Below are 18101 nucleotides of genomic sequence, written 5' to 3'. Positions count from 1 at the left end.
GTAAAATGTTAATGACCAAGTTCCATAATTAGAATTTTATTAATCACTGGAAATACTTAGCATTTATTTATATCTTTTGGGAAGCTTAGGTAAAAAAATAAAAATTGAAAATGAATTCAAATTACTTAGGTAAAATTCTGGTCCCTGGTGATAATAAACATGAAATAGCAACTCACAAAGATAGATTGTGTGTTTATTGTGGTGAAAAGAAAACTATTTTCCTGGAACAAAAATGCCTGTACTATAGTAGTAAATAGTATTGATGGTTAAAATGTGAAAATCTCCTTTGACCATTGAAATGGCCAATAGCATTCAAGTTTAAAACAATACACAAAGAACCAGAAAGTTAGCTCAAAGGACTGGAGTGGCACAAGTCCTTAAGTCAGATCGCTAGCCTCAACATAGCACCAAGCACAGCCATTAAGTATAGCCCATCTTGCTTACTATTTTTGAGGATGCATACTAGTGCACCATTAAGATGCACTCCTAAAATGACTATACATGTAAATTACCTATATGCTATATTTATGTAAATTTATTTAATATATTATTAGATAAATAATGTATGAAATGATAGCTATTTATTGTAAAAAATACACATATCAGTGAATATATAATTGGTAAGAAGTTAAAAGCAAATAGAATAAAACAATGAAAAGTTGGTCATTAGAACTTTTAATATTTATGGAATGCAAAAAGCTTGGCTTTTCATTTCTCTTTTCATTATATTTTAGAGTACTAAAAGGTTAGTGAAGAATTTGACTTCTAATAACTCCAATATATGCTGTGCATCAACTGTGTTCCAGATAGACTACAATGTCGCTTATATAAAACATGTCATTTAAACTTGGCAAATCATAGGATAAAACTAAAATCCCATTTGACAACTGAGGAGTGGTGTGTCTGAAACTGAGAAAACTGCCTGATACTTAAAACTAAAAAGGTCACATTGGAATTCAGGTCTGCCTGGGTCTCAGGTCTATGCCTTTATCATAGATTTTGGTATGCTTATTTTAATCAAGAAGTAATACTTGTTTCCCCAACATAGAAAACAAACAAACAAAACAAACACTGTCCTCTCATTGTTCATCGATTTGCTCGAGTGGACCCAGTAACATCTCCATTTTGAGACTTGTTGCTATTGTGTTTGGCATATATTGAATACGTCACGAGTAGCTTGCCAGGCTTTGCTGTGCAGGTGAGATACTCTGGGTAGCTTGCTGGGCTCTCCGAGGGGTGGAGGAATTGAACCCAGCTCTGCCAGGCTGGCTGCACACAAGGCAAACTCCCTACTGCTGTGCTACCGCTCCAGTCTTTTGGCTAAGATCAAGTGTAACATAGAAAATTATTTTCAAATATTCAAGTCTCTTTTCCACATACTGTAACAATTTATGTCTTTCAATTTTGTCAGGAACATTTTGAAATTCTTATGATAATTCAAAGTTTTAGCATACAGAATATGACAAAAATGCATTACATCAATGTTTTCCTATGAGTACTCTGTACCTTTATAGATCTATTTCAGTTCTCTCTGTGTGCTTTACATAGAGCTGGAGCCAGGGACAGCTCAGAGCCTCATTTCATGGAAAACTACCCTTTGCTTTTACTATCCTATGTAGTATTTTCCGTGCTTTTTCAGAAATTGCATTCAAAAATTTCATTTTAGACCTTTAACTATACTCTGTCTAATGGGAAGATAATCAGAGTCAATACTCCTCAGTAGATGTAGAGACAGCTGAACAAACAAATAAAAAGTTAAATATGAATGTCAAGTGTATAAAGGATTTTAGTTGCCTCTCTTTTAAGTAAGGTCTTTTTTCTCAGTTTATTTTCTATTTCTTTTTGAAAACCTGATTATAGTAAGTAACCTTAGGCAGCATTTCAATTCTCTTTCTAGTAAAAACACTATAGTTATTAAAATTGGTATCATGTGAATTGTTCAATATGTCACTATTGCAGAAAGAGCTGAGGAGGGTAGCTTTTTGAATGGTAAGCAATCTAATTTGTATGAACGATTTCCAGAGTATATCATTAAAATGCTAGACATACTAGAAATATTTGGGAGTTATGCTTTCTGATTATCAGAGAGTCATAAGAAATAACGTGGCTCTCTCTTATTTAATAGCTTTCAAGAAGCCATTTCATTTACTTTTTTTTCCATGAAGTATGATAGTTTTTATTGAACAAAACTTCCTTAGAAAGATGTGGGGGGAGAGAAAGAGAGGAAATACGTGTTCAAGAGAGAACACGGGCTTCTCCAGAGTAGAAAAAGCAAGCTTAGAGACAAACAAGGAGATATATGTTCAAAGGAGAACATGACCAGGAAGTCCATTTCATTTACTTCTAAAAAACAAAACAAAACAAAACTCAGGACTGCAGAGATAGCACATATTAAGAATATGCTTTTGCATGTAGTTGACCCTAGTATGATACCTGTCACCACCTGATTCCTCAAGTCTCACGGGCCCCTTCAGCACTGCCAGGTGAAGCACTGGAGAGCCTCAAGTCCCACCAGGGTTACCTTGTTAATTCCTAGCACCAGTGGGCCTGAGCAGCACAGAACCTTCAGAACCTCATACTGACCCCAAAGCTTGCTTGACTGGGAATTACTGGAAGTGACTCCCAGGACTGTTTGACTGCCCTCCCACCCCAGTTTCTCTCTCCCTTGCATAAGTACACACATAAAATCATTGCATCACTAAATCCTAAATAGACAAATAACCAGACTTTTTCTGTTGCTCTATTCTCTCCCAGGTTCTATGCAGTATGTATTATATAAATTACCACATTTGATCCACTCAACAGTCATGGGATATAACTCAACAAAGAACAATGACTGGGTGTGAGTGCAATTTAACCTCAAAAACAGAATTACAATCTGTCCAACCTAACAATTGGATCTCAAAAACCTTGTATTTAAAACTAAAAGCACATAACCAGATAAACAGTGCTTATTCTGACAAATATATATAATATATCATAATCATATGTGGGGCTGGAGCGATAGCATAGCAGGTAGGGCGTTTGCCTTGCAAGCGGCCAACATGGCCGACCCGAGTTCGATTCCTCCGCCCCTCTCGGAGAGCCCGGCAAGCTACTGAGAGTATTCAATATGCCAGACACAGTAACAACAAAGTCTCCAATGGAGATGTTACTGGGCCTGCTCGAGCAAATCGACGATCAACGGGAGGGCCTTTACTTTTACTTTTATTCTGACAAAAATATAGATGGCTTCAAGTCACATGAAATATGTAGATTTTATGAATTCAGTTAAAAACTGCTATCCGTGGGGTGGAGAAAGGTTAGGACACATCAGCTGCACCCAGGGTTTACTCCAGGTTCTGTGCTGATGAATCATTCTTAGCAGTGCTAGAAATCAAACTCTGGTTTGCCACATGCATAACAAGTGCCTTACCCTGTATTATCTCCCTGCCCTTCAACTACTCTTTTGAATAGACACAACAAGTCCTTTCCTGACTCCTAGTTACACTAGAGCTGATATTATAATTTATTCATACATTACATTATTGTGGGCTGGAGCAATAGCACAGCGAGTAGGGTGTTTGTCTTGCACGAGGCCAACCGGGTTCGATCCCTCCATCCCTCTCAGAGAGCCTTGCAAGCTACCAAGAGTATCCCACCCACACGGCAGAGCCTGGCAAGATACCGGTGGTATATTTGATCTGCCAAAACCCGTAACAACAAGTCTCACAATGGAGATGTTACTGGTGCCTGCTTGAGCAAATCGATGAACAACAGGACAGTGCTACAGTGCTACATTATTGTAACCTAGCATGTTTGTCTTAGTTTTATTATGTGATTACTGTACTTAACTTTCTGCTGTTTTTATTATTGTTACTGCTCGTAGAATTTATTCTTTCTTATATATTTACATTTTCAGATTTCCTTGTAAATCTCCTCAAATATATCCGGATTTCTATTCCAGTTTAAAAGGCAAGTAGTCAGCAACAAAAGCCCCTAATGTAGGAAGAGTGAGCAAAAAAAAGAAAATGGGTTAAGATCAAGCTATTTGTGATCTGACCCATCCGGCTATGAATAGAGACCTGAGCCAGTTTCATTTGCTTGAGATTACTGAGTGAAATTCAAACTTTCCCAGAGGAAATAAGGACAAAAATGCTGCCATGTTCCACCTCACCTCAACTGCTGATGAATGCAGTTATCCTTGCAAATTCTATGCACACTGATTATGCTTTCTGTATAACTTGAGGTGGAAGATATACCAGATCAGAAGATAACCATGTGCATTGGGTCAGACATGTAAATAACTGTCTGACAGCTGATCCATGATGTGGACATAGAGTTCTCTTTCCTCATTTTAAATTCCCTGAAATTATGCATTACATTTCTTGCTACCGCTTCATCACAGTGTGAAATAACCTAGCTGGAAAAAAAGAATCTAGTACTAATCATGCACCTGGAGGTCACTGGCTTAGCTGTAATGATGTGAAATCTGTTGATAGTGAGTCTGAGTTCCTGAGCTGTGAAGTTAATTTTCTTAGTGACACTTCTAGTCAAAGGGCAACAGTTTTCACTGTTGCATGCATTGTTTCACTTGGAAATAGCAGTTAGCTTTTCATCAAATCAAATAAATATTTAAAAGGCCCTTCCTGTGCACTTGGGTAATGGACACTAAAAATAATAGGCAACATTAATTTAGAAAATTATCATCCAAGGCAACAAACTAAAATTTTACAAGCATTAGCACAGATATGGAGGCTACTTTTTAGAGAGTTTAAGTGGTTTGACCAAGTAATACAGCAGAGGAAGAACTTGAACTGAGACAGATTCTATAAGATTTGTTTTCTAAATTACTATTTTTCTAAAAAGATTGCAACCACTGTGGTTGTATATATTGGTTACAAGCTTATTTTCAGTGGGAGTGATGGCTTGATACAGATATACAGAGGGAAGCAGAACATTTTGAAGACAGCAAATCATAGGCACAAACAAACTGTGAAACAAAACAAGCAGTAATATAATTAGCACAAGAGATGAGGAAAAGGATAATTTCTTAAAAGAGGTTATTACTAATTTTGGTTTACATGGGGTCAGAAAAAGTGCCGCTTAACTCCTCCCTGTTTCTCTCTCTCTCTCTCTCTCTCTCTCTCTCTCTCTCTCTCTCTCTCTCTCTCTCTCTCTCTCTCTCTCTCTCTCTCTCTCTCTCTCTCCTCCCCCCTCAATCACTTGTTTTTGGGCCACAGCTGGTGATGCTCAAGTCTTAATTCTGACTCTGTTCTCAGGGATCACTCCTGATGGGGCTCAGACAACTATAAGTGGTGTCAGTAATCAAACCCTGGTTGGACATGTGCAAGGCAAGCACCCTAGCAGATGTACTATCTCTCTGGCCCTATTTTCCTTTAGCTTGCATGAACATCTTTTTCTTATAGACACTACCCACTCCTCATTATCTGTTCTTCCTTCTTCAGAAATGATACCTTGATGTTAAATTTGAGCACATGTTTGCTTGTAATAGGGATTAAATTTCAACAGAATTCAATTCTGGCCTATGAGATGTAAATGGAAGTATATTTGCAACTTGCGGATTGTTTTTTCATCATAGAAGGGGTAGTTCCTTTCACATCCTTTCTTGCTGAGTGCTAGGAAGCGAATCTAGATCACTATCTTGAATTATGAAATAAACTCGGAGGTGCAGGCTATATGTAAAGGAGCAATAAGAACCATGAAGTTTAACACAAAAGATTGCTCTCATGTTCAATTCTAAAATATTACCTAAAAAACTGAAATAAGACAATATTATAGGTTTAATAATAATAGTCAATTTTTTTCATTTTAAATTTTTTATTTTAATACTGAACAAAATTCTAACTACTCACAGCCGCTTCTCCTGGAAGGGAGCATAAAATGAGGCCTCCATAACTATGCCACCAGACTCCATGCCAGGCTGTTTTCATTTGGGGAGCCCCAGAGGGGGGGTAGTGAGAGCCCTCTCTGCCCCAAGGGACCCAGACCCGGCAGTCAATCTCCACTACCCTATCGCCACCAAGCTCCAGGCCGCTTTCCACATGCTCAGGCCGAGACTCACATATGAGTGAACATATTTCTGGACCGCACACATCATAAGACACTCCCTACCTTTTTTCCATAATTACCACATCATATTTGATGGGGTTCAGACAGTAGGTTCAGACAGTAGGCAACAAGTCATAGAGGGAAAATTTAAAATATATATATATATATGGATATATATATATCTCAGAGAGCCCGGCAAGCTACAGAGACTATCCCACCCTCACAGCAGAGCCTGGCAAGCTACCCATGGCATATTTGATATGCCAAAAACAGTAACATTAACAGGTCTCATCCCCCTGACCCTGAAAGAATCTCTAATATGGCAGCATTGGGAAAGAAGAGTAAGGAGAGGCTGCTAAAATCTCAGGGCTGGGATGATTGGAGATGTTACTGGCATCCGCACTAGTAAATCGATGAACAATAGGATGACAGTGATACAGTGAATATGCCCTACATCTATGTAGTTCATGAAATTAGGGCTTTTATTTATAAAATCTATGAAATAATAAGGCTCATGAAATAAAATTTATGAAATAAGTGCGTTTTATTTATGAAAGAATTGCTCTTTAATACCAGCATATAGTAGGTTATTTATGTTTAATAAGGACACAGCATCTAACCATCATGATGTCTTCCCTTCTAACTTCTATTATTATGGCAGAAAATTTTTGTGTTCCTAGATTTATAACTTTGAGTACAACACTATCACTTATGCTGTACCTAACCACTATTTGCTTATCTTGTCTAGACTGGTATTCTGAGAGATAGCAACAATCACAGATAATGAATACAATATCTCCTAGATAATGATTTATTAATGACATTCTCTGTAAAATAAAATAATTATTCTTGGATAAATTACAATTTTGAGGACCTAATAACATGTATCTGAATTTGGGGAGGGGCAGAAATCAAAAATTGCTCAAATTATCATTAGGAAATGTCAAAAGAACTTTGAACCCAACTTAAATTGTCTCCCTCCAGTAAAGCATTTCTTTTTAAAGTTCGGTTTATCTACAGTGTGATTTTCCATATTACAAAAATTTCATTTTTTGTCAATCTGCCTAGCCACTAAAAATTTATTTGAAACTACAAATTACTTATAACAACTTTCTAGTCATTCACAGAAGTACAAAGGGCAGCAATTTAGATTCCTAGCCAAAGTCAAATATGTTGAAACTCTAACTTCTTGTTTCTGCTCTCATATTGTAAACAAGTATCCTTTAACTCTCTTTTTACTGTCATGTTTTTAATATTACCTGCATTCTGTTCATGAACTTACTGCTGACAGTGACCTCCACATAAAATGATGAAAAGTTGTCTGCTGTTCATTGACACAAAAGACAAGTTAACACCATGAGTAAAAGAAAAAGAAATGGTGTGATGGTGCTGAGCCATGGTACAGCCGGTAGGGTGCTTGTCTTTCACTCAGTTGATCTCCAGAACCCCATATGATGCCCTGAGCCCACCAAGATTGATCCCTTGGAGAGAGAACAAGGAATATGCCCTGAGCACCATGGGGTTTGGACCAAAAACAAAAGAAATAATGTATTAGTTGGGGGGCAACCCAGAGTGGGGCAGGTGTGTTGCCCTCTCTGCCCCAACTGAGCCCCAGCAGCCCAAATCCTCCATAACTCAATCACTGCCATGCTCATGGCAGTTCTCTACAATCTCCATTGAGCCTCATCCATGAGTGAATCTGATGAAAAACCCAGGTATGAGGGACTTGTAACTGAAATCCCCAGTATCACACAGAGTCCACAACAGGCAACCTCCCCTCATCTCCCTGCACTTCCGGTAACCTGGCAGTCATGCACTGGAATTGCCTCTGGAACCATATAAGCTCATTAAGGGTCATAATCCAGAGACTCACAAATAAATCTCTCAGAAGAGAACAGCACAGAATGATATGCTGTGGAGATGCCTCCAGATCCAAAATCGCCATCCAGTTTTAAAAAATTAAATTTAACCTCAGTTGTATGACTGTATTTAAAATTTTAGAATTCCTGAAGCATCTCATATGTTAGTATTCTCTTATACAAGGCATACTGGCTCCACAGTGAGACACAACACACTTCACACACTTTCCTCTAAATAAACTTTTATTTGGACCATTTTTAGCAGATTATTCATAAGTAGAAATGCAAAATAAATTATTTAGGTCCTGCTTTGGGGCAAAGCTTTAGGGTAGAGGTGGAAAATTCTAAATTCTAAATGTGGTGGTAGGTACATGTAATGGTGATGGTATTGGTGTTGGCATATTAAATGTAACAAATTATTGTGAGCAACTTCATACAATTAAATTAAACTAAAAACAATATATTAGATAAGCCTTTTTAAGATGTGAGCTATGGTAATAGTCACTGTGACTTCAATGCTAATAAATCAACACAATATATATTAAAAGATCCATTTAAACAGAAATATACATTAAGCAAGGTTATTTATTGATAGGTTTATTAAAGTACTGCAACCAGAGGCTCACATGGATTTATATCCCCTAGGAATAACGTTTGAATCATTAAAACTTCAGTGCTTAAAGTGATTAATGGGACATAGAATCCCAGTCATGAAAATCAATTCTAAATAACAATAGCAATAGAATATAATCTAGTGAATAAAATGAAATACCATAAATCCATGTAAATATAATTATATTAATTAATTGACATTCTGATGAAAAGGATTATATTTTCATAGCATCCTAGAGTTTCTAACCAGATATTGATCACACAAAATTAGGCACCAGCTAGAAGGATACATGAGAATGTAGAGTTTTTCTACAAAAGTTACACATTCTGAATCTAATCATGAGGAAATACAATTCTAACTTAAAATTGTATAGGTTATAAAATCAAGAAATTATTGAAGAATTCTTACAGACATAACACAAAATGACATAAACACTTAATGCAAGGCAAAAATTTGAACTGTATCACTTCACTATAACAGACACTATTAGAAAAATGCACAGGCAAGATGACCTAATAGGGATAATCTCTCTGCATCTCCCTATGATTACAGCAAATCTACAGGAACAATGAATTAATTTATACTAAAAGGAAGGAGCAGGAGAAGTGTACCCAGAAAGATAAAAGAAACAACCTCACTAAGAGAGAAATCCACTGCAGGACAATAATAAACTATCAGAAAGAAACTTTTAACAAATAGAACTTTACAATGAGGTTGTATATGGTAAAATATATTACACCTTAAAATAAATAAACATTTACAGTATGTTAAACCAGTATTAACCTAATAAAATGTTTTTATTAAAGACACCCTTATGATTATTGGAAAAACTTGAATGCAGTATGGAAATTAGATCTGTTTTGATCAATTGATCTTTTTGTTTTATATATGATGGTCCACTGTCCTCCTGTTGTTCATCAATTTGCTCAAGCAGGCCCAGTAACGTCTCCACTTTGAGATTTGTGGTTACTGTGTTTGGCATATCAAATACATCACGGGTAGCTTGCCAGGCTTTGCTGCGCAGGCGAGATACTCTCAGTAGCTTGCCAGGCTCTCTGAGTGGGGCGGAGGAATCGGACCCAGCTCGACTGGGCTGGCTGCGTGCAAGGCAAATGCCCTACCGCTGTGCTATTGCTTCAGCCCATTTTATATATATAAATATAAAATATATAAATATATATATAAAACAACTATAAAATTGTTGTTTTATAGTTATATGGGAGATTTTCCTCATTTAAGAAATGAGAATGATTCATTCGCTCATGTTTTTGAAAATTACTCTCAAAGATTCAGAAGAAAAATTGACTGATACTATTTTCCAACTTTGCTTTAATTTTGTGACTTTTCAAAACAAAATACTTTAAAAACTAGTCTTGGTGGTTGGCTAAGTAAAAAAACAAACAGAATGACATGACCTATTTTTACCCCCTCCCCCAAATGAACATCTAAAGCCCAGTATGCATGCATCTTTATCTCAAATAGTAAGCTAGAGAGATGTATACTCCCATGTATACCACTTGATTTTGTAAGACTAATGTGATCACCTAAAATAATCAATACTAAATGGCTTGATAAAGTACCCAATTGCATGAAGGAACCTGACAGCTTATGATCTCTACTTTATAGGATATTTCTTCAACTTTTATCTTTTCCCCTTATTTTCTTTATATGATCTGTTTCTTCTTTTTAATTACTTTTTCACTCATCGTAGGGATCCTTTCTTATAGAAGAGACTAGAATATGTTAGTGTTTCATAGAATAAGATAATTTCACAGCTCTCCTGATACATAGCTCATAGTAGCAACCCTTAGCCTTCTTTTCAAGCCCAAGTCCACAGATTTATTGATAAAATTTCTTGATTCTATTTTCTTCACTGGACAATGCAATATCAATGCTCAGTATTCAATCTATGTGCTCACAGTTGTATCTAACTGCTATTTCTTAGGCATATAACTTTTCTCCCAGGAGCCAGTTGCAAACTGGATCCATATCAATGTAAAAACATTAACATTACCAGGCTACTGTTAGTGCTCCATTTTGAAATAAGAATTCTGTGTTAAATTATTTGAAAATTCTCTCATTCCCAAAACATTTATTCAGCCAAATTCCCTAAAGAATAATTTTTGGTATCCAGGAAATATAAATGTCATTTGTATCAAATGTAATTAGAGAATCTCTGTCAGATGGGCTTCAGGCTTTAAACCTAAAAAAAATGCAGTTGACCAATGTTGAGAGTGACTTACTTCTCAGGTATTTTATCCCTTTGTATTTCTGTCTAGTGGATTCACTTTTATCTATTGTTTGTCTTTTATTAAGTATATAAATGCAATTTCAAGTTTTGGAATTTCTTTTTTTATATACACAGTGACTCTGATTCTTAATCCCAAAAGATTTTTTGGTGAAATGGTATTTAGTTTTCATGTTCCTTTTGTCATTGAATCTAATATGTGTAACTATATTTTATTGTTTATTTAAAAACTTCTCGTTTCGGTCAGACCAATGATGTCGTACTTGATCTTTCGTGCTTGTACCATAAGGTCTTCAATGGATGCAGCAGATGCCAGCGTACGAGCATTAAAAGTGCAGACAATCATTTTTGTTTTTCTGCGTTTTGGCAGCCCATGTCTGCCTTGGTGTTTTATCAGCTTCTCCTTCCATATCCTTCTCGACTCTGCATAATCAGGGCTAGGGGAATGAGATCCATTTATTACTGGATTTGGCATATCAATTTGGTCTATTTGGCATAGATCACGGATAGCTTGCCAGGCTCTGCCGTGTGGGTTGGATATTTAAGGATATTTAAGGTATCCGGAAAATTATTAAATAAATAGTCGCGCGGCCGCGAATGCGGCCGCGCGCTCCCGGGAGCTTGTTGTGATAATCTTTGGATCCTGGCCTTTGTTGGGGTTACATGGCAGTTGGAGGGTGTAACTGTTTAGCTACTGACAGGTCCAGTCTCAAACCGTGCAGGCTTAGAGATCTCAGTCCCGGGTCCCACACACCTGGGTTCCTCTGCCAGTTCGGTTATGTCTGAGGCTTATCCAAGTGTGTGGAGAGTGGCTCCAGTAAGGCCTTGGTTGGGGCCTGGAAGTCTTCAGCTGTTGGGCCCTGGCGAGGATAGTCAGACACAGGGTAGGAGACTCTGCCTTGTGCTCTCCCGGGAGCTTGTTGTGATAATCTTTGGATCCTGGCCTTTGTTGGGGTTACACGGCAGTTGGAGGGTGTAACTGTTTAGCTACTGACAGGTCCAGTCTCAAACCGTGCAGGCTTAGAGATCTCAGTCCCGGGTCCCACACACCTGGGTTCCTCTGCCAGTTCGGTTATGTCTGAGGCTTATCCAAGTGTGTGGAGAGTGGCTCCAGTAAGGCCTTGGTTGGGGCCTGGAAGTCTTCAGCTGTTGGGCCCTGGCGAGGATAGTCAGACACAGGGTAGGAGACTCTGCCTTGTGCTCTCCCGGGAGCTTGTTGTGATAATCTTTGGATCCTGGCCTTTGTTGGGGTTACACGGCAGTTGGAGGGTGTAACTGTTTAGCTACTGACAGGTCCAGTCTCAAACCGTGCAGGCTTAGAGATCTCAGTCCCGGGTCCCACACACCTGGGTTCCTCTGCCAGTTCGGTTATGTCTGAGGCTTATCCAAGTGTGTGGAGAGTGGCTCCAGTAAGGCCTTGGTTGGGGCCTGGAAGTCTTCAGCTGTTGGGCCCTGGCGAGGATAGTCAGACACAGGGTAGGAGACTCTGCCTTGTGCTCTCCCGGGAGCTTGTTGTGATAATCTTTGGATCCTGGCCTTTGTTGGGGTTACACGGCAGTTGGAGGGTGTAACTGTTTAGCTACTGACAGGTCCAGTCCACTCTCCAGACCGAAACGAGAAGACATCAATCCCATCATGCTGTTTTCGACACTGGAGAAGAACTGTTCCTTGGAACATGTGATAAAAGAGGCGTCGGTGGTGTCGGTATCCTTGTCAACACAAACTTAGTCACAAGCATTGATTCATTTGAATGCCTAACAACCCGAATCGGACGATTACACTTGAATAAATGTGGCTCACTACCGGCAGTTTCTATCTTTGTTGTCTACGCACCAACATCCAGTTATGGTGAAAAAGAAACTGAGAAATTCTACATGGAGCTGGAGAAATTCTATAAAGAAGATCACACCTTCTACAAGATCATTGTTGGTGATTTTAATGCCAAGATAGGACCAAGAAGATCAGTCGATGAACTCCACATCGGAACCCATGGCCTGGAATGGAACGAACAAGGTGACAGACTGTCTGAGTTCATCATGTCAACCAAAACCTTCCATGGTAACTCACAATTCCAAAAGGCTGAATCTAAACGTTGGACATGGGAGTCTCCCGATGGACGGTTCCACAATGAAATAGACCACATCATATTCAATCGGCGGTTTTGCCTAACCGATGTTGCTGTTGTCCCAAAATTCCAAACGGGATCAGACCACCGTCTTCTTCGTGCAAAATTCTACCTCACAGAACGAGGAGAAAAGAATGCAAGGTTTAAGAAGAAGACTCCCAGAACAACCACCAACTGGGAACTCTTTGGCTCTGTTGCAGCAACATGGGAAGATGCCGTCATTGACAACATTGATGAGGAATATGATCGAATGATTCAGCACCTCCATGATTGTGCAAGGAATGCCAAGAGAGAGATAACCACAAAAAACCGTCTTTCTTCAAACACTCTTGAACTTATTCGCCAACGTGGCGTGGCACGTGCCTCAGGCAACCACAAGCAAACGTCCGAACTGGCAAAACAGTGCAGAAAAGCCATCAAGGATGACCTCAAAAACAGGAGAGCAGCAGTACTGGTAGATGCAGCAGAAGCTGGGAAAAACATTCGTAATGCCCGCCTGTCCTTCACCAACTACAAAACCAAGATGACTGCCCTCCGACATCATGATGGATCTATCACATCTTCCAGAAGGGCAATGGAGAAGATTATTCATGAATTCTACTCAGATCTCTTTAATAGCCACATCCACTTGCCCACATACCACATACCACATGATGGATATGTCGTTCCCAATGTTCTCCCTTCCGAAATCCAACATGCCATCTCGTCGGTAAAGAAACAAAAAGCACCTGGCCCAGACAAGATCAGACCTGAACACCTGAAGAACTTACCATCAGTACTCATCAATACATTAGCTCGACTCTTCACACGCTACCTGTCTGAATGCAAGGTTCCATCCCAATGGAAAACCAGCAAGACTGTACTACTATACAAGAAAGGAGACATCCACGACATTGGCAACTATCGCCCAATCTGCCTATTGTCTGTCATCTACAAACTATTCACTCGAGTCATCCTGAATAGGATTAGCAGAACACTAGATGAAGGACAACCATGTGAACAAGCTGGATTCCGAAAAGGATTCAGTACCATCGACCATATCCACACAATAACCAAGCTCATTGAGGTATCTCGGGAGTTCAAGATGCCGCTCTGTCTAACGTTCATTGATTTAAAGAAGGCCTTTGATTCTGTTGAGACGGAAGCGGTCATGGAAGCCCTAGCCAATCAGGGCGTACAAACTCAATACATCAGGATCCTTCGTGAGCTCTATTGCGGATTCACTACCAAGATCTCACCATTCTACAAAGAAGTAATCATCCATATCAAGAGAGGGGTTCGGCAGGGTGATACCATTTCACCAAAACTCTTCAGTGCCACCCTCGAGAACATCATGCGACAACTAGAATGGGAAAACATGGGAGTGAAGATAGATGGTCGGCAACTACACCACCTCCGCTTTGCTGATGACATAGTTCTAATAACACCAAACATCAGCCAAGCAGCACAAATGCTTGCGGACTTTGACCGTGAGTGTGGAAAGGTTGGACTACAGCTGAATCTTACGAAGACAATGTTTATGAGAAACAGCCTTGTTCCTGACGCTCCATTCGCTCTCAACGGAACCACCATCTCCGAATGCAACAGTTATATATACTTAGGTCGAGAAATCAACATGATGAATGACCTGGCACCTGAGTTACGCAGGAGGAAGAGAGCGGCTTGGAATGCCTTCAAGAGCATTGAAGAAATAACTAAAAGGACAAAGAACCTCCAACTACGAGCACATCTCTTTGATTCCACTATTCTTCCTGCATTAACATATGCCTCAGAGACCTGGACCCTACGAAAACAGGATGAGAACACTATTCGGGTCTCTCAAAGAGGAATCGAAAGAACTATGCTTGGAATATCACGATTCACTCAAATGAGAGATAGAATCCGGAGTTCTGATCTTCGTCAACGCTCAAGAATCAGAGACGCTGTCTCATTTGCCAAGACATCAAAAATCAGATGGGCTGGACATGTAATGAGGTTTACAGACAACCGCTGGACTAGAGCCATTACTGATTGGATTCCACGAGACATCAAAAGATCACGTGGACGCCCACCTATAAGATGGTCAGACTTCTTCGTCAAGACCCTAAATGATCGGTTTGAGGCTCTACATGTTCCTAAAACGAACAGATACCATTGGGCTACGCTAGCACGCAACCGTGAGGAATGGAGACGTTACTGGCACCCGCTCGAATAAATCGATGAATAACGGGGATTAAGTGATTAAGTGATTTAAAAACTTATAACAGGGGCTTGAGAGATAGCACAGTGGGTAGGGCGTTTGTCTTGCACACGGCCCACCCATGTTTGATTCCCAGCATCCCATATGGTCCCTCGAGCACTGCAGGAGTAATTCTTGAGTGCATGAACCAGGAATAACTCCTGTGCATTGCCGAGTGTGACACAAAAAGCAATAAATAAGTAAATAAATAATAAATTAAATAAAAAATAAAAACTTATAACATAATAAATTGCACTTGCATATATTGGGGCTAAGTAAAAGAAACAAACAAAAAAAGTTGATGTATGTTATAGCACCTCTTCCTGGCTATCCTTAAATGCCTCCTTTGGAACTATGGGAGTCTAGCATAACATTTTTCACTTTAGGTTGTAGTTGAGAATTCCCTTGGATGTACCGGTCTGGTTCACACTGACCCCTTTTTCTGAGTTTTGTTCTTATTCTTATATATAAATCTGTGCTTATTAATTGCTGACCCATGGGAGTCAACTGGTCCCCAACAGAACTAAGCTTATTTTTTTCTCATAATCTGACATCGCAATTGAGAATAAATACATGATCACATTTTTATAGCCCAGGTTGCATCAAAGTCTCACCATGAGGTCTGTAAAGTCTTTTTAAAATAAGGTATTTGGATGTTGCAAGGCAAAGAAATCAAACTCCTTTGCCATTGATCTAGCCATATTCTGGCCCTAGATTACCACCTGATAGATACTGCTTGACTGCTCCAAACTATAGACTTAAGTCTTTACAATAAAAGGCATCCACTTCTGTGGGAAGAATAACAGTTCCACGATTAAGTGTTGGTTCAGTTAGTAGTAGACCAAGTACTCCTACACTTGGCACACCAACCCCACAAACAATGTCTGTTGCAACTAAAGTAGGGACTCCAATGTCCCTTACAGGGCAAAGGTTTACTGTACATATGCCCACTTCACAGGCCCTGGCTGTAAAAGCATCAATTCCTACAGCATCAGCAGTTCAGAATGTTCTTATTAATCCATCTCTAATTGGATCCAAAAACATTCTTATTACCACGAATATGGTTTCATCACAAAATACTGCCAATGAATCATCAAATGCATTGAAAAGAAAATGTGAAGATGATGATGATGACGATGATGATGATGATGACGATGATGATTATGATAATTTGTAATCTAGCCTTGAGACATGTAATGTGTATACTTGGCCTTGATTTAATTGCATTGAGATTGAAAATGCATGCTGAATATTTTGAGTTTTGAGTAAATATAGTTACCATACTTTGATGTTTACATGTTGGATTTTCCTTAAGTTTAAAAATGTTTTTTTTTATTGGCCTTTAAAAGTAAAGTTTTCATTTGTCAGTTTAAAAAAATAATAAAATAAAATAACTAAGGTATTTGGGGGCTGGAGCAATAGCACAGAGGGTAGGGTGTTTGCCTTGCACGTGGCTGACCCGGGTTCGATTTCCTGCATCCCATATGGTCCCTGGAGTAATTCCTGAGTGAAGAGCCAGGAGTAACCGCTGTCCATCGCCAGGTGTGACCCAAAAAGCCAAAAAATAAAATCAAATAAGGTATTTGATGTGTAAATATAGTTTTCCAAATGGTATATACATTACAGGTTGACAACTATAAGTACTCTAGCATAAGATTATGAATGTTCCAGCAAAACATGACATGTCAATCGGTCATATAATAGGAGAAATGATTTTGGTTTCGCTATAGGTATTCTTTAAAATATTTCAAATAGGGGTTGGAGCACAGAGGATAGAGCAGTTGCCTTGCACGCAGCCAACCCAGGTTCAATTCCCAGTCCCCTGAGCACTGCCAGGAGTATTCCTGAGTGCAGAGCCAGGAGTAACCTCTGAGCATCACTGGGTGTGACCCAAAAAGCAAAAATATAATAAAATAAAAATTAAAAGTATCATTCAAAAATCTACTAAAATATTTCAAACAAAAATATAATTCAAAATAAAATCAGTTTTATATTTACATAGAATTGCCATATTTTTATTTTTCAAGAAAAGAACTTTTACAGAAGGTAACACACTGTCTTTTTTACAATCTATTTGACAGAATAGATTATCTCAAATCAAATAAAGGAAGTACATTTATCTGAACACAAATACATTGGCATGCAGGTGTTAAAAATAATAGAAGCAACATATTTTTTAATTTTCAAATCTAGAAAAATACCAATTTCACAAAACGCGTTATTTGTCTTCATATAAATTTGAATGACTACATTTAATAGAAACATAAAGTAGAACTTAAATGACAAACATACAGTTTATCACATCATCAGATTTCAAGTTTTAAAATTGTGCATATATTGGCAAAATTTATTCTACATAAATCAATTCAGAAAAAAATGATGAAATGAGAGTGACTTGCAGTCCTCAGAACTTGTTATTATCTAAATATGATAAGAATAGAAATCTAGTTAGCAAACTTCAGTAGCACTGTACTGTAGCAGTGTCCTCCTGTTGTTCATCAATTTGCTTGAGCGGGCCCAGTAACGTCTCCATTGTGAGATTTGTTGTTACTGTGTTTGGCATATCAAATTCGTCACGTAGCTTTCCAGGCTTTGCTGTGAGGGTGAGATACTCTCGGTAGCTTGCCCGGTCTCAGAGAGGGGTGGAGGAATCAAACCCAGGTCGGCTGGGCTGGCCGTGTGCAAGGCAAATGCCTTTCTGCTGTGGTATCATTCCAACACCAGCAAACTTCAGTGTGCCTAAAAATTTGATTGCTATAGTTGACATAAGGTGGTGTTAAGAACTAGTATATGATTTACCATACTTTTTTCTAGCTGCCAAAGAAATGAGCAATGCCCTAAATTACTGGTGCTCCTTTAGGGTAATCTGTGTCAGGAGATATGAATCATAGCCTTTGGTTAAACATAAATGGGTATTTATTGTGAAAAAGAAATAAATTTATATTGCTATAAGCTATTTTTTGTCAAAGGATATTATAGTGTATTTC

General features: G+C 38.6%; 1 pseudogene; it reads left to right on the top strand.

Moving 5' to 3' along the window:
- The window catches only part of LOC130026569 (transcription initiation factor TFIID subunit 9-like), an 87650-nt pseudogene extending 71188 nt beyond the window's left edge, over window positions 1–16462 (top strand).
- The last annotated feature ends 1639 nt before the right edge of the window (window positions 16463–18101 follow it).

The sequence above is a fragment of the Sorex fumeus genome, unplaced genomic scaffold, assembly GCF_029834395.1.
Source record: "Sorex fumeus unplaced genomic scaffold, SorFum_2.1 ptg000034l, whole genome shotgun sequence".
In the NCBI taxonomy this organism is placed as follows: domain Eukaryota; kingdom Metazoa; phylum Chordata; class Mammalia; order Eulipotyphla; family Soricidae; genus Sorex; species Sorex fumeus.
The sequence above is the reverse complement of the archived record's forward strand: the minus strand, read 5'-3'. Positions and strand labels throughout refer to the sequence as shown.